Source organism: Polyodon spathula, chromosome 12 (assembly GCF_017654505.1).
Source record: "Polyodon spathula isolate WHYD16114869_AA chromosome 12, ASM1765450v1, whole genome shotgun sequence".
Taxonomy (NCBI): Eukaryota; Metazoa; Chordata; class Actinopteri; order Acipenseriformes; family Polyodontidae; genus Polyodon; species Polyodon spathula.
The window spans coordinates 42,001,025-42,015,968 of NC_054545.1; the positions used below are offsets into that span (position 1 = coordinate 42,001,025).

General features: G+C 39.3%; 1 protein-coding gene across 1 annotated transcript in view; it reads left to right on the forward strand.

Annotated features, from left to right (window-relative positions):
• The first annotated feature begins 2,291 nt into the window (after window positions 1-2,291).
• Window positions 2,292-14,944, forward strand: part of LOC121324898 (supervillin-like) — an 84,654-nt gene continuing 72,001 nt past the window's right edge. Inside the window, exon 1 of the mRNA XM_041267099.1 lies at window positions 2,292-2,657. The gene's annotated coding sequence lies outside the window, so the exon portion shown is untranslated. The remainder of the gene's footprint in view (window positions 2,658-14,944) is intronic.

Consider the following 14,944-nt stretch of genomic DNA (forward strand, 5'->3'; position numbering starts at 1 on the left):
CAATGTTATTCAGATGGGTAACATTTAGTGCTACCTTTACATGTGTGAATTCATATATGACATGGCATTAAATATGTAGAAATAGTAGTCGGAGGAAAGGACACAGGCAGAACATTAAATGTGGTGTTGGTTTCAAATGTTTATTTCACAATAAACAAAAACTAAATCATGGAGGTTGTTATAATAATAATAATCTTTATATAGTGCCTTTCATAGTGGACTACCATCACAAAGCTACAGAGACACTTACAAGACCGTCTCACCCAAAAGGCAGAGCACAAGTGTCACACAATTGCTTGGGGAAACACAATGAGTCAGTGGCTGCACTGGGATTTGAACCGTGTACATCCTGGTTATAAGTCTCTTTCTTTAACCACTGGACCACACAGCCTTAGACACAAGTGTCATGACTTGTACTACTGCATGAAACCAAGCAATGAAAACAATTACAGCAGAGTGTAAACTCACGTATGCGTGATTATACAACACATATCTTACTTAAAAAGCACACCTGGAAGATACTTCATTACAATTGTCCGCAGGAAAAATTTTTTAGAAATATCACCTTGCAATACACTTATACAGTTCAAAAACATTACGGTGAGGATTCATTCCAATATTGGGGTCAGTTACCAAGGGATGCCTTGTCCCGAAGTCCAGGGAACAAAGTGCTGTGCCTTGCTTTTGGAAGCAGTGCAGATGAGGAATGCTGAAGGACAGGATCTATTTCGGTCAGGGATACTCTGGTGTCAAGGCCCTTCATGAAAAGCCCTACATGTCGAAGTGTGCACAGATGGCCTGAAGACAAACTGCTCATGCAATCTCCAATTTGCATAGACTCAGTTGATAACCCTGAAGCTGTGCCCCCCAGAAAACAATGTTCAGGGTTTCAAACAGTAACAATATACAGTGTATGTCTATTTATCAAGCTAAGATGACACACAGTATTGCATTCTATTTAAATGGGCACTTATTGTTTATTATCTGTTGACAATGGTATGTTAACAGTTGCTTTCGTTAGTTGTAACATAATGTATTTGTAAAGCTGAAGTTTTATTAATAGTAACCAAATCACACTAGCAAAAAAGTGTCTTTAAACAAATGAGTGATGCTTTTAATAATATCTACTTGAGTTTATAATCTTTATCAGATGGCTTTTATTAAAAAAAACATTCCATCTGTTCTGAATATTAAATACACATTCTACTAGTTAATGTAGTTAATAAACAAACTTCAGTACATTTCTTATTAGTCTTTTCAGAAGCAGCCCCTGCAGAAAAAATATATTGGTAAGCCTGGTACACATCAGTCAAATATATTATACACATAACAATATATGAAACAGGACAGCATTTTAATATGATAATGTTATGTTTTCCTTTTTTATAGAGTGTCAGTGTCAAAAATTCCACCTGAAGAATGTGCTAGCACTGTACCTTTTTACCTATGCTGCATGGAAGACTCAATTGGAACACTGGATCTATAACAGTCTACAAAAAATAATAAAATAACCCTAACCCTAACCCTAGCCAACAGTGGTTTCTGCTTTTATTATTATTATTATTATTATTATTATTATTATTATTATTGTTGTTGTTGTTGTTGTTGTTTTTATTATTGTTTGTATTAATGTTAATATTAATGTAATGCACAGTATGGATGTAAATAAGTACTGAATTTTACCACAACATGAACTATACTGAATGGGGCCCTATTCACAAATCTTAACGAATGTTTTGCTAAAGAGCCCATTGTTAAATAACACCAAGGGGTGTTATTTTTTTTCCACTTGCATGATCAAATAGGGCAAAAGTGCATTTCGTTAGAAAAAGACAGTATTGTGAGGTTTTAATACAATGCTTCACTTACACAGACCCATATATTAATATTGTATCAAATAAATGGCCTGTGTTTTTGTTAAAGTTTTGCAGTTGTTAGCTCTGGCTCCTAGAAAGATAAGCTAGGAAATTATGCAAAGCAATATATTTCCATTCCCAGAAGCTGGTGCAATAAAGTTTGCATATCAGATTAGCTGAGCTTTATGAGCAACAGACCTGGCAATACAATAATTAGACACACTCGAATTGTCTCCTGGAGCTACTCGTGTCAGGTTTGGGAATTCATTTTCTTTCACTTGCATCCTTGCGGGGAGGTACATCTTGCATGATAGTGCTGTTTTATGTAATGTAGTTTTGTGTATATTGGTACTTCCTGTTTTGAATGTGCAATAGCATTGCGAAATGCCCATACAATATGTGCACAGCTTGAATTGTAATCCATTAAAAAGTGGATCCAAAACACGACTTTTATAAAGGGACGATATGTCGAACATCTTAATTAATTACGCGTATAATTAATAATAACAGATAGTTTATGTACTAAGTGTGCTCTTTAGGAAATGCTAACTCACTTATAGGCAAAGTTCTTAACCCACCGGGGCAGCATGCTTTTCAGGAAATGTGTTTTCTATTCCCAAGATCTTTTGAAGCAGAGGCTGCGTGCACGCATTCTTTTATCAACGAAGTTCCGTCTGGGCATGCACTGGATTTGTCTGTGTGTTTAAAAGAAGGGGTGGGGAATAAACAGAGCAGTCATATTCTTGATGACTGTAGTGAAACAACGCGGCGTTGGATACTGAGTCGCTGTCTCTGTGAGTAGTAAGTAGAGACCCCTTTTGTACGAAGAGGACAATTGTCCTCCTTACCAAATTCTGAGACGTTTTTAACAGCTGTGTGAGTCAGATATTTTCAATACAAAGAACACAGGAACTGGAATCCATGTATACAAAAGTACAGGTTTGAGGTAGTTCTTTATCAAAATTGCAAACACGAGATCTAAACCGTAGTGGGCTCCTGCACTCGCTCACCCAGTCGACATATGGGGCCGAACCCTTTAAAGGCAGGTATGTGCTTTATAAATAGTTTATTGCAAAAAAAGGAGCTGGCAATCTATTTGCTGAGTTACTGAATCCCGTGTCTGCAAGTTACTGTAACTTACTGGCTGCCCTGAGTTTTGCAAGAGTTTACGCAACGTTCTTAGAACCAGAAAAATATTGCTGTATTAACGATACCTTTTATTTTAATGCTTATGTTTAAAAAAAACAATGAAACGAATGCAGTCGCTGTGATAATCATTGCAGCACTGTAGTGTTGTTCTTTAGATTTTCATATCGGATAAAAATAGGTTTGTTGACATGACTTGTACACATCAGATGAGTAGTGTGGCTTTAGAGCACCGAATGTTTGTTTGTTTTTTAAAAAAGTTAAAACGTACATTATGGAAATAAATTGCTACATTTTGTATGTAATGCAACATGAGCTATAGAATGCTGACTAAACGGTACTGTGTCGAATGCCGTAATGACAGTGTTGATATTCAAATGTAACGTTGAGGACATTGACCTTCTACCTCAGCTATCCATGCTCGTAAGCCATTAACACTCAATGCACTTAGGACGTGGGTGACTTCCAAGAACCGAGAAGCTTGATAAGTGTTTTTTTTTTTTTTTGTGTGTGTGTTTTTTAAGTGACGTGCCCTAAATTTCAAGTGATGTGGATTTTTCCTAAAAGGCTTGGCAAACTGCAGTCTGTTGACTTTACTATAAGGGAACCTTGTTTATAAACGTGAATGAATCGTTGGGTGTGACTTTACCTTCAATATCTTGTCAGAAAAAGTAATACATTTTTTTCGGTATTATTATTATCATTATTAAGTAATTTGATATTACAGTATGATTGCACAACGTTTTTTTGTTTTTGTTTTTTTAATCACTGTCGTTGAAGTGTTTTTTCAAACTTTATTTGGCATCCCAATAAGTGCTACATCCTGGCATATTTATTGGGCCTGTGTAATGAATACCATAAATCCATGAGGTAATCTGCTTGTTCAGTAGACAGTGGCCCACATTCTTGGTTGTGAGCAGAGCTTTAAGATGTCTGTTGCGGTGTTGTTTTTTAAGTTTTCTTTCAATTTGAAGATGACCACCAACCAATACTTTTGGGATATGCCTGCCTTAGGTAGGTATTTGTTGAGCATTTAATGTCAAAGCCGCTGATAGGCCCCTCCGTGGAGTGACGTCCTTGGTCCTGCCTCCCGAGGGACTGCAGTTCCCTTGCATTTGTGCTGAGGGCCGGCTTGCTGCTCTTGGAATCAACGGCTCCATTTTGAGTGTCTTTTTCCTTCTTCTTAAGGTTTGCTTTGCTTGTGTCGCAGACCGTTTTTTCTTGTCTGTTCGTCATATGAGTGTGACTGCCTGTGTAGTGTTGGTGTGTGTGTGCGTTTTCAGGGAGAACACCGTTCATCCACTTGGGCTCGACTTGTTGCCCCGTCATTGCGTGACTCTGCCGGCTGTCATTCATACAGCTTGGGCAAAAAAAACCAGTCAGCCTTGACCCGCCAACCTCGGTGCTTTGGGCCTTCAAAAAAAAACAACAACACAGCAGCAATCTTGGAAGTAGTCCCAACACCGCCCCAGGCAGCTTACACTTGGGTGCTCGCAACTGTAAAACAAGTCTCATTCGCAGTCTGGTCAGCCGGGCGACTGGTTTATAACATTGGATCGAAGTGCACGTATTTCCATGTCCTTATTCGTCCAGCGCACAGTAGGTATCTCCACTTAACCTTTCAGCAAATCGTCTTCGAGTTTTCCGTGCTGCCATTCGGCTTTTCCTTAACCCCAGGAGAGAAAAAGCAACAGTTCTCCTGGTGGCCCCCAGATGGCCCAGGAGACTGTTTTTCAAACCTTTGCCAGCTGCTGCAGGACCAGCCCTGGGAGATCCCACTGTCAAGGATCTCCTCAGTCAGACACAAGGCACCCTCTGGCACTCCAGCTGTGTGGGTCTGGCCCCTGAAAGGGACTGTCTGTTCGCCTTAGGGCTCTCAGATGCATTTGTTAGGACACTGCAGAACGCTAGGGCCTCCTCCACAAGAGCACTGTGTGCTTACAAGTGGAGGTATTTTCAAAAGTGGTGTATGGCCAGAGGTCATGACCTCATTCACTGCCATGCAGCAATTATTTTACAGTTTCTACAAGATTTGCTAGAGGCGGGCAGGTCTCCCTCTACGCTGAAAGTGTACCTTCCAGCTATATCTGCATCCCATGTGGTATTGGAAGCTCCTACTTAGGCCCTGTTTGAGCCTGTACATTCCATAGAGCTGAAATATCTCTGTATGAAAACAGTCTTTTTATTGGTCATCACCTCTCCTAAGCGGGTCAGTGATCTACAGGCTTGTCTGTGCAGTTCCTGTATGCGTCTTTGGGATAATGGAAACAGGCTATCGTTGTGCACGAACCCTGTATTCCTACCTAAGGTGACTATGGCTTTCTACTGGAACCAATCAATGGAACTAGAGGCCTTCCATTCCCCTCCCTTTGATTCAGAGAAGTATAGGAAACTGAATTCCGTCTGCTCACTGAGGGCATTGAGAGGTTATGTGGATAGGATGAAAGCGCTCCATCAGTCTGACCAGCTCTATGTCTGCTATGGTGAAAGGACCCTGGGTAAAGCCTTCTTGAAGCAGCGACTGTCCCAGGCAGGACCAAGGACTTCGCTCCATGGATTAGCCTATCGACAGCTTTGACAAAATGCTCAGCGTATACCTACCTAAGGCAGGCATATCACCAAAGTATTGGTTGGTGGTCGTCTTCTATTTCAAGGAACCAGGGTTATGGTAGCATTTTGCACTATGTACAAGGCTATGATAGCAGTAGGTTCATATAAATAGTTTAACTACAGTTCAAGGAGAAAACTGTTCATCTGATGGTCCGTTGGTTGACAGTGTACTGTAATCAATTCTGTGCTTTGATCGGTAGAATTAAAGGTAGTGCAGGGAAATTGTAAAAACTCCAATTCACTGCTGCCAAATATTACAATACTGCAGTTTATGACACCCTGCACAATACAAATAATAATAATAATAATAATAATAATAATAATATGCTACAAAGCTTAATATGATGAAAGATTGCAAGAAACCTGCAATAATAACACTATGTAACACAATTTTTGTTCCTGGGTAGTAAGTGTTATTTCCTAATTGCTTATGCCTCAAAAGTATAGAAAATGGCTATTATTCCCCCACAAACTTTGTTTTTGTGACCAGGACAGTGATATTTCAAAATATCACTATTTCCAATGGGAAAACGGGCAAATGTGTGTCTTTTCGTTCACATAAAGTCAGAAAAAAACTACATATGAATCCAAATTAACATGTATTTCTACTAAAGTAATACAAAAATGACTACAAAAGATTTAGAAGTGAGTAATTTTTCGAGATTTACGATTACACTGTCCTTGCATGTGCAATTTTCTGGCATTACCATGGTCACCAGAGGGAGTGTGAAATGAAGAGAACAGATTATACAACTGCTGAAGCACCTTTCTTCAGTTTCTGTCACTGAGGATGAAACTGGCTGTTTATAATCTTCTTTACAAATCTAGATCCTAAAAGGTAGGCCTTCTATGAATGTAAACAGCTTTGATACTGGCACCAACATATTTAGATAGAAAAAAACAGATGTCAGGTTGTGTAAGGTAATGCTATAATTCCACAGAGAATGTTTCTGATGTAGACAAGATCAAAGTGAGTCTCCATTATATGTAGTATCCATTTTTGTAAAAATCATGTAGTGCTTATGCAAAAATAATATGTAGTTTACAAAAGTTAAAGCAATTTGCACCACTTCCAGTGCTATAGTATTAGACTAGAATTTTAAGGGATATCTTCTATTGAAACCTGTGCTGGGCAACAGAATATTTATTGCCTATCTATCTGTCTACTAATCTTGGTACCGCAGCGTAGATAATGGTCTGCAAATGCAAATGAGCCAGCCATCTTACTAGTGCAGTGGAACACCAAATAAAGAGCAATTCTAGATAAATCAAGCTGTCTGAGTGGGGCAAAAAAAGAATCCCCACCTCATAAGTACATAACCAGCGCATCTTGCAGATTGATTGATTTATTTATTTATTTATTTATTTATGTTTTTGGCAGGCCGGGGTGCAGCTGGTTGTACCGTAGCACTGAAGGTTACTGTGGTTCTTATTCTGATTTCACACAGAACAGAAATACGATAATGATTGACTTCCAGCATGTGGAGTTTGACTTATCGTGTGTTTGACATAGTTGCTTGGGTACGGCAAGTTTCAGGTTATTCAGTGTGCCAGGGTACAGATGCCAGTGGACTAAGTTTCAGAGATGTTACTGGGATAAGCATTAAATCCATTTTGGTGCTGAAGAACATGTGATACATTAAGGGAGCCTTATCAAATATATGTGGGAAGTCATATCTCCACCACTGTGGTTTGCAAAATTGACCAAATGATGTTTCCTTCATCTTAATAAAACAAACTTTTAAATCTGTATTTGTACTTCCAACTGTAGTTTTTGTAAACCAGAGGCTACATCACTTACTAGTACGGATGAGACGATTCATCTTGTATTGATGGATTGTGGTACTTTACAACACTATACTATACACCTTTGTGTATCGTGTGTCGCGATCCAAGCTTGAAATGAGTAACTTACAACAGACAAAACCTTGAAATAAATTACTTAACAATAGGCAGATGACTCTGGCGGTGAGTAGGAGCCAAGTGACACTTCCTCCAGTGAGATCAACAGGGGTCAGGAAGAAGGGCCTATGGAAACTGAGCCTGAGCCCCTGCCTGGACCAAGTGCAGTAGGTGGGCCTGGACTGAGTAATGTAGATTTAAGCCTTTCTACCACTGAATACCCCCTTTTTCTGGCACACCTGGTAGCACTGTGAACCCAACTGGGATTACCCCAATTAACTTTTTCCAGTTGTTTATCACTGTGACAGGGTGCTCGTGTCGTGTGTGGGTGACCGCTGTTTAAGCAAATGGAGAGACCATGGAGGTGGAGTTGAAACGCTGACACAGGCGCGCCTGATTTACTAATACAAAAATGAAAGTAAATGGTAATGCACAGCCATGGTAATGCACAGAGGACATATACAGCAAGTTGTACAAAAGGGTGAGCACTAGCCTTATAAACAAGGCGTCCTGCTCCAGGAACCGGCTACACCACATAACCCTCGCTATACACTACATGGGGTCACTATCCCCTAATCTAACCAACTGATGAGCCGGTATTCATACAATGACTCCTGCTGTTTTCATACAGCCTTGGTTGGGCATTTCCTTCACAAGTATCACTTGCAGTTTCTGGGTTGTATAGCTGTCGTTCCTGCAGCATGGACCCTCTCCTCCCAAATACATGCAACTCCCCTATGGCATGGCGTTGCAATCGCCACAAGCCATCCCCACCGGATATCTCCATGCCGACGGACACCCGGTGTGGAAAGGCCAGATCAGATGTTGGAGCCGTACAATGCTGCAGGGAAGACCATGGCATGGTATAAGAAGTTTGGCATGTGTATGGTCCAGATTTCTTTGTACAACACATCTGTAGTGTACTTAAGTACAACACCAGTGAATCGGCTCACATTTCTGGACTTTCAGATCTTTGATCTCCAGTCTTGAGTTTGATACACAAGAAATACCAGAGACTGAAAAATTGGAAGTCGTTTTATTCAAACACTGCTACAGTCTGAGAAAAGCCAAGCCACAGAAAAAGTGCCATGTATGTTCCCGCAAGGGTATGTGGAGGTATACAAGGTACCACTGTCCACGCTGCCCCTCTCAGCCAGGCCGCTGTTTGGAGGAGTGTTTTGAATAATATCACGCTATAAAAGAGCACTGGAAGCACTAAATAAACCCCAGAACAAACCACCATGATATGCTGTACCAGTACCTGAGGTAACGTAACCAAAGGTAGTAAAATCTCTTGTTTTTATATCATGCAACAACATTACCTTGGGCTCCAGAGGAATTGTGAGTAACAAGCTGTTGAAGGGCGATGTTATATTACCCATTTCTAAAATCTTTATTTTGTGCAGCTTCAAAAAATGTATACTCATGCCAGGATATCTCATTCTTTGGTAGCATACTGGACACATGAAATTGGGGTGGGTGCTATAGCCCAAGGGCTGCATAATGCGAAGTAAAAAACTGAAAGTGGCCTGGTGTCAGTCTAAAATCTCCAAAACCAATGAAAAGATTTACACATAGACATAGGCACATCCAGCAACTTAAGTTTCCACAATCTTACATAAAACATTAGGATTTCAGGGACTAAATGTGATGTAGATATAATACAATTTGTGAAAAAGTAGCATTTTGTTTACAATAACAGTTGTATTTTGGGTCACATGACCAAACAAAACAAAACATTGGTACCAATAAAAACTTTAGTCTGACAAATATATATATATATATATATATATATATATATATATATATATATATATATATATATATATATATATATGGCTCCCTTGAGAAAGATATGTACAACATATCGAAACGTTGGGCAGCTGGCTCTCTGAGCTCATATATATTAGTGTCTGGCGTATCTGAAAGGGAACATGGTAATTTTAATGTAAAATAGCCGACTGCCAAAATCACAAAGTTCCTGTAGCACAGAGCATAACAAGGGTCTCATCAGAGAAGGGGTTAAAAAGAGACTTGGTTAGTTTTTGAAAGGGGGTCAAGTTATAAATGTTAAGGAGTTCAATTTATTAACATTTTTAGAAACAATACAGTGCCAAGTTATCTACCTACCCAACTAGCCAGATGGAGCTTTCCTCACTAGATGTGCTGAGTTACATTGCTTTGCATTGGGATGCTTGCTGATGAAAGGTTCTGTATAATTGTATGTGGCATGGTTATGGTATAGGACTAGTGTGAGAGAGAGAGAGAGAGAGAGAGAGAGGGGGGGGGGGGGGGGGGGGGGGGGGACGACACTTTGAAAATTAATCCTGTTTTACTTTATTATTTTAGAACAGAGTAACAGTACAGAGTTGAAAAGTGACTCCCCCTGGATCTGCAGTTTGAGTGATTCCAGACTTTAAACTGTAAATTAGACACATCTGAGCTTGTCACTGCTAGGGTTTGTGTGATTAAGCACAGATGTAAATAATTAAGCGTACAGCAAAACCAGGAAAGGCTCAAACTGCTGCGAAATTGAAGCCGTATTTCTTTTCCAGCTGGGTTTTTATAGAAGTAATACAAATAAGCCAAGTAATGAACTATCCACCAGCAATATTAGGGCAGAGGTCACCAGCACCATTGACTAGTGCAAGCCAGGACCAACCAGTTGAACAATTGAACAATCCAGGCCCTTACCCCACTCAGGTCTTAATTATAACTTTGAAGGTTCAAGTACTGTTTGGAACAAGGTCTTGGGTTGGAATGGACTGATTGACCCACAATTGGTACCACTGGAGTAACATGGGTATGACAGTGATTGATTAACAGAGTTATGCCAAGCCACTGAAAACAGTATGGTAAGCATGATGAAATAATTGTCTTCTAGATTGAGAAGTTTTAGTTGTACTGTATGTGCTTAACAGACACTTTGCTTGCCACACAGTCAGGGATGTCAGGGTGTTCAGGGATTCTTCTACAGACAACTACCAGTGCGTTGCAAAGCTAAACTAAACTGATACTGTTGTTGAGACCATATGTTAGGTGTTGTGCAACAGATGGTTTGGGAGGTCCTGGACCTTAGTTAATTCACTAGTGGAAGATGTAATCAGTCTGTCATTAGATTTGAGCAATAATAAGGTAAACACATTGACCGCAAATATTGTCAAGACCTTACACGTGGTCTACTGAAAATACTGAATTCTTTGTCCAAACACTTAGTCAGTGTGGCACAGTGGAGGCCTTGGTTGTATTTCAAACAAGCTATGTTGGCAGCATATTGGTCTGAATGACTTCTGTTTTGCAGCAATTTAGAGGATTATCTTCTTGTGGAGTTGATTATTAAAAAGGTCACTCTAATCTTACAAACATTGATAAATGCAGTTGTACAATAGGCTGTGTTTACAAGAGGAAAGCCATCCATTTTCAGGCATGTGCTAACAGTGGCCATGTTTATGAAATATGCTGGTCTTTCGACATACACTCTTTGTAATAAGGGTTTATTTATTTGTCAAAAATGATGGGGGAAGGGGGGCTTCCGAGTGGTGCATCCAGTAAAGGCACTCCACATGTAGTGCAGGATGCACCCCATAGCCTGGACATCACCAGTTCAAGTCCAGGTTACTCTACTGCTAACCATGGACAGGAACTCCCAGGGGGTGGCCTACAAATGGCCAAGCACCACCCAGTGGGGGTGGGGATGCAGTGAGCTGAGGACCCACAAATAATCATCCTGTTGTTATACACCCACACAAAACACATACATAAGTCTATTAGTGCATGAATTAGTGCTAGTGGTGTAAATAGTTTTATTTGTGACAGAGGTGCAGTGTTGTCCAGTTCCATGGTGGCCCCTGGTGACAGCTCTGGAACTGTGTTAATTGTCTGGTAATGTACAAGACGAGACAATTACAAACAAACAAAAATACAACAATCACGATTTCTGACAACAATGCACTTTTACTGTCCTTCTGGTTTTTACTCACTACAAATGAAGTGCCCTTAGGGATGTTATCAGTCTACAACATTGCTAACATGAGGTCATGCTTCACTTTAAAGTTGCCAGGTTGCTTACTAACTTGTCAACTTAACAATTGTGTGGAACAGTTAGTCCTTTGAGGGCCTTGCTTTGACTTTCTCAGGTCTCAAGTGAAATTATTTCAGTCACATGACAAAACCATCGCACAATTTGCTGCCCCTACGTAAAAGAGGAATAGATATCTTCAGTAACTTCCAGTGTGATACAGGGTTGATTTTTACTGTTTCTTTAAATGCTTTCAAGATCTTGCCTGTCTTTGTTTCAGTTCTTCTCTTTCCATACATTTGTATTCGTGCAGTTCGGCCTCTGGAACATGAAGACCTATTTTTATAGTTCAGCCTTTGCAGTTGTTTTTGCCTTTGTACTTTAATGTTATTGGGTAAGTTTATATTTTATATAACAGTAGTTTGTGTTCTGTATGTTCAGTGCTTTGAGGTGTCTTGACACAAAAAGCACTTTAAAAGTTGTAATCTGTTGTTGTGTTCTGGGAAAGCAATGTGCCATATAGAACCTGTATACACACATGTAACCCTGGTTCAATGATATGATTGAACAGGGGTTCATAATACCTTAGTATTTGCAGTACATTTTTTGTTAATAAAGTCACACGAATACAGTGAAGTTTAAAGGTACACCGCTCCAAAGAGCATGATTGTTTGGATAGAAAAAACTGAAGTAAGAATTGAGTGGTTTTCAAGAAGTGTCAAAGAAAGAACTCACTGTGGCCTGACGTTCGACAAGTTTGGAAGCTGATTGGCCTCAAGCAAATATTTTTTTGGCAGGTGTGCAAAACTGAAGAACAAGTTTCAACACAAAATAAACACACACGTCTAAACAAACACAGTGATACAACGATTTCTTTGTTTCACCTTCGAGTGGGAATAAAAAACATTTTCCTGTAGTGTCAACTTTCAGTTTTTAATACAGTGATTACGTTACCATCTTAATATGGTTTACTCACGTTTGGATTACACAATAGGGTATTATAAGAATTGTTAATGTTTAAGGGTAATGTGTGTGTGTGTGTGTGTGTGTATACTACAGGCTAAGATAGTAGAATTGTAGTAACCTATTACAGTTAAGTTGAAAAAATGCCAGTGCCAGTTTATATATTAAAGTAGCACAATTCAATATCGTAATATGATACTGTGAGGTTAAAATATAAATGCGTTTTAGCGCACAAGCCCTTAATCATTCTTGTTGCCTCTTGGGCAATAACCAAGCAACCTTAACCAATAATTAGCAGCCCCGGAAGTCCATTATACAATACACAGTGTGGTCTGGCCTCTTGTACTGCTTCCCTGTTACATGTACTCTGTTCAATTGTTTTCCACAACTTGTGAGCTCAAAGCTTGCGCATTCACTGTGCTCCTTCAAGCCTCAAAGGTGATCTAACACTATGCTGTGTGAATGAACTTGCCACAACCTGCTGCAGGTAGCGCACAATGAATCTGCTGTAATATCCAGTCAGCTCCCCTTGTATGCAGTGGGTTCCCATTATCGTAGTGCCACAGCATTGCCAGTCATTTGAGTAAGGGTAGACTGCTGAGATACCAATAATACATTATTTTCAATGCCTATGTGTGTTTAGGTTTCTTTTTCTGGGTGGTTTATTCCATTTTGGATTATTGCTTAGCAAACATTGCAACAAATTGAAAGGTGGCAGTGTCAATGGAAGCTGCTATTGAAATGTAATGTCTCCGACAGCTGCTGTACAAAATATTCATTTAGGGCACCTTGCATTTTGTTGTTGATGGTAGTTTTTAACTCTAGAATTTTAAAACAAGCTTTGAAGCATGAGACATGTGCTTGATACGACAATCCTCCTTATTGGGGAATTGATCTCAGCTCTAAAACACCCTTAAAAAGAGGTGGAACTACATTATGATTTTTAAGCTATATTGGATCTAAAACTACAGTTTGTATATGATGCATTTAACATGCATGTCTTTATAGAGAATGACATTTTATTTGTATTGCACTGTGTATTCTATATTGACATTATCATTCTATCTCTAAATACAGTAATAATAAAAACAGCCAAACCACATTACGTCCTGCGATTTCCTGTTTTTAGTACTCTTCTCAAATACTGAGTGAATTTCTGTAGAAATACGATTTCAATAGAATGTTTTACTCTAAAGAAATCCTTGCAAACCAATAGCAGCACAATGGATTTGTGATTCGACCAATGGCTCTTATGTTACCATTGTCTCAGAACATAACCATTTATACAGTAGTTGTTTAGAGATTTGGCATGGAATAAATTTGTGATGTTCAATGCTGTTGAGTGAATATATTTTTTGTCAGATCTCATTTTGGAATCTATCTTGCATTTATTCTACTCCTATGACAGAATGACCAGGTGAAAAGCACCTTTCCAGATTACGCTGTGTTGATATAAGCAAAGTAATTCTTGGAATTCAGCTTTTTAATTTAAAAATCCAAACTTCACAGAGCAACCGCGTTTCATGTATACTGTATCTGTCTTGCTTATCGTATAGTACATGGATTAAGGCATTCATTAAAACGTTTGTTAACTTCTTATAGTTTTGCCATACATGTTCATGTGGCCATATGGCCGGTCATTTACTGTGTCAAAGACTTCCACTGCAGTTAACTAGCATTAATAACAGTATCGCAAAGATGTAGAACTCCTTTCTGTACGGGTAACCCAGCACGTAGTATATTTTTGGATTCTGGCCAGCTAAAAGCCTGCCCACCAACTGGATTAGTATAGTCAGCACTGATCATAGCTGCTTCTTCCCACACTTATCCAACTAATCTTTATCACACCATTATAAAGTATGTTTATATAGAAAAGGTTATTAGCTACTTCTTGATATGTTTTTACTAAATTCTGGCTACAAGCAGATGCCATTAATAAACTACATGTTTACTCTGAGTAACGAGTGTTATTCTCCTGCCCCTTCCCCCCCTGCTGCTCTGGTCGTATTTATAGTGAATAGTTTCTGCCTGATCTGCTACTTAACACTAATGCATGTCGGTTCTGATTATTGCATTACCATCTGATTCGACACGCCGAGGTCTAGCCCTGTGTCTGGTCACATGACCTAATATGAGAGAGCCACCAGTGCTCTGAAATCCTAAAATACAAAGCACTATAGACCAGTTTCCTTTTCCCAAAGGTTTTTATTCAGACTGAGGCATTACTGACTAAGGCTACAGGTTATTTCCGTTTTGACTTTTCAGCAAGGGATCAATGCTTTAAAGTAGCAGTTAACATGTTAACTGCTGGAGAGAAACTACTAACTAGTGGTTTAGTTTTGAGTAAACTTGGAGAGCTACATTTACTGTTTGCTCCACTTCTTAAAGCACAAGAGCTAAAAAGAAATAATGCAGACAGGAGCCCTTAAATGGACACATTTTCGTCCAC